This window comes from Nannospalax galili, unplaced genomic scaffold, assembly GCF_000622305.1.
Source record: "Nannospalax galili isolate Female #2095 unplaced genomic scaffold, S.galili_v1.0 scaffold91, whole genome shotgun sequence".
NCBI lineage: Eukaryota > Metazoa > Chordata > Mammalia > Rodentia > Spalacidae > Nannospalax > Nannospalax galili.
Window position 1 is genome coordinate 3,785,209 of NW_008332583.1, and position 5,529 is coordinate 3,790,737.

General features: G+C 37.9%; 1 protein-coding gene across 1 annotated transcript in view; it reads left to right on the top strand.

Annotated features, from left to right (window-relative positions):
- Positions 1-5,529, top strand: part of Fhit (fragile histidine triad diadenosine triphosphatase) — a 922,623-nt gene that overhangs the window by 19,374 nt on the left and 897,720 nt on the right. The window lies entirely within an intron of this gene.

Genomic DNA, 5,529 nt, shown 5'->3' on the forward strand with positions numbered 1-5,529 from the left:
TTGCCCTGAAGGAGGAATGTTGTTTTTACAGAGACCATTCAGGTATAATAAAGGATAACATGGCAAAGATACGAGAGGGATTAGAGAAACGAAAGATGGAAAGGGAAGCCAGTCAAGGGTGGTTCAGCTCTTGGCTTAATCAAACTCCTTGGGTGTCAACCCTTCTCTCCGCTGTTGCAGGGCCCTTAATTATCCTTCTCTTGCTTGTCACGATTGGGCCCTGTATAGTAAACAGACTGCTGAGGTTTGTCCAAGAAAGAATAGACTCGGTTCATCTCTTGGTGCTGCGGCAGAAGCACCAGGTTGTAGAGTCGGCTGAGGAAGATTCCTCAGTTTTACCAAGACAAGGGGGGGAATGTTGGAAAAAAAAATGAAATACCTTGATGAATGCTGTAAGAACTCTGCATTTTGATAGAAAACTCTGTTTAAAATGTTGATTTAGATTTACTTGCTAAGCTTGCCTGTTCTGCCTGATTTGTATCTACCACACATGGATGATTAACCTAGTTGAAATGCTAAGAATTGAAGTGCTGTAAACCTCCTTCCTGGACCCTGGACCCTGGACCCCAGACTCAGTTGATTTACAATGTGTCCTGTAGGCCTGTTTGCACATACCAGATAACCGATAAGGAACAAAGAGAAGGAAGTTGTACCAGGCTTACATAGCCTTCCTGGAAAAGATGTTTAACCGAAACTATAGCTTTTAGAAGATGTTTGATCAAAGTGTCTGCTGAGGAATGCTTTTTGTGTAATGACTATGTGGGCCTATATAATCTGTATCTGAAACTGAATGGGGGTCGATCGTTCTGACCAGACTTGCATGTCTTGGGAAATCGGTCGACCCCAGCCGGCTGGAAAGTAAAGACTCTGCTTGATTTTTTACATCTCCAATCCCGTGTATTTGTTATCTGGAGGGGACCCATCGAGTCACGGAACCTAACACACTCAGGGCAGGCAAACTGGTAGTCTCGGCAGCTGCCTTGAGGAGAAGAATGGTAGTGAGAAGAAAGAAAGCCATGAAACCATGCAGGTTTAGAGCCTGCATGGAGGTCAGACACATGACTGACTGGAGGCCACCTGGCTGGGAGAAGGAAGCTTTAGAGAAAAGTAAAGAAATACAAGATGCTAGGGCAGCCCAGAGCGTTAAAGAAAGCATGTTCAGAAAAGCAATATGAAGAAGAAAAGAAGAGGTTACACTTTTCTGAAGAAGTCAGAAAGGCAGGCAGAATTACAGAGACCTATAGCTCTGTGGCTGTCCAGAAGCACTGCACTAGGAGGTGGGATTCAAGGCAGGAAAAGTTCACCACCTCATTAACACACTAGGTACTCCACCCCTCTATTTAGCATAACTTAAGGTGAACCTGCCTTCTTAGGTGTGGTCCTAGAACCAGATGCTTGACCAGTGAAACTGGAAAGGTGGGTCTTTCAACAGATAGACTAGAGATTTTATAGCCTTGATCAGTTTCTCTAACTTGATCGGTGCTACTTTTAACACTTTTATCACAAGGGGATGTTGGACTTTGTTAATAGCCTTTTTTTGTGCCCATTGAGATAATCATGTCATTTCTGCCCTCGGGTCTATTAATGTGATGTTTGAAGCATTCTTGCATCCCTGGAATTGAGCCAAATTTAACTGTGCGGAATGATATTTTGGATGTGTATTTGAATTTGTGTTTTCAACCACATTCACAAAGGAGATTGTGCTATTGTTTTTTGTTGTTGTTTTCCTGTCCTTATCTAGTTTTGGTGCTAGAGTAATATTGTCTTCATTAAATGAGTTTGGTAGTATTCCTTCCCTTCCTGTTTTGTGGGTTCGTTTGAGGAGTGTTGGCTCTGCTGGTATTTGAAGGTATAGTAGAATCCAGAAGTTAATCTATTTAATTCTGGGTTTGCTTTAGGTGAGAGACATTATTAGTGCTTCAGTCTCATGGCTGTAGGTAGATTAAAGTTGGTTGTATATTCTTGATTTAATTTGGCAGGTCATACATATCTAGAAATTTATCAATTTCTTCTAAATTTGCCAATCTTGTTTTCGGTGTATGCTCTAATGGTCCTCCAAATTTCATTCGTATGTGTCATAGTGTCCTTTGCATCTCTAAGTTTATTACTTGGGACCTTCTCTCGCTTCTATTTGGTTAGCTTGTTTGAGAGTATTTAATGTTGCTTCTCTTCTAAAAGAATGAAATGTTTTTCTTTGTTCTATTTATTTCCACTTTATTAACTTCTTCATTATTTCTGTGTGCTGATTTATGGCTGGGCTTATTCTTGTTTTTCTAAAACTTTGAGGGTGCTTCAAGTTATTGGTGGGTCCTCGTTTTATTTAAAGTATAGGCATTTTTAGCCACACACTTCCCCTCTAGAAGTGCCCTTGTTTTATTTTCACAGGTTCTGATACGGTGCATTTTTGTTTTCATCTAATTCTAAAATTTTCTTCCTGAGTTCATTGATGATCCGTTCACTATCCATTGCTATGTTGTTCAATATCAATGAGTTGCTGTATATTTTCAGTTTCTCTTGCTGATGGTATAGTTTATGCCATAGTGATCAGATAAGATATGAAAAACACTTAGTTGTTTTTGAATTTGTTAAAACTTGCTTTGTATCCTAAACTATGGTCTACTTTAGAGAAAGTCCAATGGGTTTCTGAGGAGTGGATATTCTGCTTTGATTGGGTAAAATATTCTTTAGATGTCTGGTAAGTCCATTTGATTATTAACATTGTTTAACTTTGGTATTTCTTTGCTGACCTCTTTCTTTGTATCTATCATCTATGTATCTATGTATCTATGTATCTATGTATCTATCAATCAATCTATCTATCTATCTATCTATCTATCTATCTATCTATCTATCTATCTTTGTCTCTGTCATGTGAATTGATGAAAGTAGGGAATTGAAGTCACCCACTGTTGTGTTATTGAGAGCACTTTGTGTCTTTACCTCCAGTGGCGTTTGTTTTGGATACCTTGATATCCAGTGCATATATATTGAAAATTGTGATACCATCTTGATAGATTGTTCTCTAAATAAGTATGAGGTGGTCTTGTGAAAATCTCTTCTGACTAATTTTGGTTTGAAAGTTTTTTTTCTTTTGAGACAGGGTATCACTGTGGTACCAGCTGCCTTGGAACTTGCTGGGTAGACCAGGATGACCTCCATCCCATAGAGATCCACCTGCCCCTGCCTCCCAAGTAGTCCTGGGAGTAAAGTTGTTCACCACTATGCTTGGCATTGAAATCCCTTTTCTCTTTTCTTTTCTTTTCTTTTCTTTTCTTTTCTTTTTTTTTTCCTTAATCAGATATGAGGTTAGCTATACCTGCTTGCTTTCTACTTCATTTGCTTAGAAAACCCTTTTCTATCCTTTACCTCAAGGCTGTGCTTGTCTTTGTCAGTGAGGAGTATTTCTTAGAGACAACAAATAGAAAGGTTTTGTCTTTTTTTTTTTTTTTTTTCTATTTTTAAATTGAAATTTTGTACATTCACACAATACATCTTAAATATATTTAAACCCCTCCTCTATCTGCCTCCCACTGGATTTCATGCATTCTGTCATATCTGTTAAGACCTATTAAGTCAAGTTTGTATCCCCAGATGTCCCTTGGTGTGTGTTCATCCACTGGAACCTGGTCAGCCTATGTAGTGTCACTCCCTTAAAGAAGATCAGCTCTCCCTTACCAGCAGTGATCAGCTGCAAATAGTTCCTCAGCTAAGGTTAGGTTCTCCTCACATTTTCCAAGTTCAGCATCCTGTGCACGCTGCCACCATTGCTGTAAGCTCATATGAGCAAGTTCCCCAAACCTGGAAATCTGTGTTTCCTTGTGGTCATCCACCACTCCTAGCTCTTACAGTCTTTCTGCCCCCTCTTTGGCAATGGCCCCTGAGCCCTGGGTGGGTGAGGTCTAACATAGGAGTTCTATCCTGAGACACACACTCTACAGTTTCTTATTCTCTACCTTTTGGCTGGCTGTGGCTTTCTGTGTTAATCACACTCTTGTTGCATGAGGAAGCTTCGCTTTTGAGAGTTGAAAGATGCTTTAATTGTATCTCTGCCTCCTGTTCCTCTATGTTCTGTGAGCCTTAGATATAGAGGGTCCACTGTAGATATGTCACTTAGAGCTGGGCATTTCTCAGACATATATTCTCTGTGTGACCAGTGTGGAACTTTGTAATAGCCTCCATCTGTTTCAAAAAAAAGAAGCTTCTTTGATGAGTGGTGTATAGTATACTTGTCTGTAAATATACGGCTACATATTTACCATATAGTAAGAAATTATATTTGCCAAGGGATGTGATAGGTATAGGATTTTTAAAAAACTCATCGGAATAACTTCAGATTTCTCAACAGAAATTGTAAAAGCCAAGATGACAAGAATAATATATCTCATGCTCTGAAAGACAGTGATTGTCAGTCCAGATTACTGTATCCAGCAAAGCTATGCTTCTTTAATGAAAGAAAAGAAAATTGTTCTGTGATAAACACAAATGAATGGAATTGATGACCACTAAGCCTCTACTAGAGCAGACAACCTGATTCCTGGAATCCTACACACTGAGGAAAAAGACACATCTGTGAGGTTGCAGGAAGGAATAAACCAAACTAGAGCATTAAACAAGGAAACAGGGATTAGAAATAAACCAAACATTACAAAGACAACAAGATGATAGGAATTAATACATATATTTCAGTAATAACTCTGAATGCTAATTGTCTCACTTCTCTTAACTAAAAGCCTGGGCTGCAGATTGGATTAAAGAGAAAGTCTCTCTACAATTTCTGTTAAGAAATCTGCAGTTATTCTGATGAGTTTTCCTTTGTGTGTGACTTGGTACTCTTGCAGCTTTTAATATTTTATTTTGTTCTTTATACATAGTCTTTAGATGACATAATAATGTGACATGGGAAAGTTTTCTTTGAGTCTTATTTATTTATTTAGTATTTTAAATGTCTCAGGATAACCATCTCTTTCCTTAGATTTGGGATATTTTCCATTTGGTCTTATTGAATATATTTTCTGTGCATTTAACTTGAACAAGTTCTCCCTCCTCTGTATCCACAATCCATAAACTTGGTCCTTTACTGGCATCCTATAGGTCTTACATGTTCCATTCATTCTTTCTTACTTTATTTATGACTGCTCTAACTCATTCACCTACTCTGTCTTCCACTTCATCTATTGATGAGTCTTTCTACTGATTTTTTTCAGTTTGACCTGTTGAAGTTTTCATTTCCAACAATTTAACTTGATTTTTTTCCAAAATTTCTATCTCTTCATTGAATTTCCTTCTTGTATTCTGTACTGACTTCCTTATCTCATGAAGCTCTTTGTTTAGGTTCACTTTAAATTCATTCCAGAGTTTATTCCTCTCCTCTTTGCTTTTGTTGAACATTTTTATAATTTTTCTTTGGAATTCTTTGGGATTTCATTTAATTCAGTCTCATTTAAGTACGTTACTATGGAATTGATCATTTTTGGAGGAATCACATTGCCTTGACTTTTTTTTTCTTTTTTCTTTTCTTTCTGTTTTTTT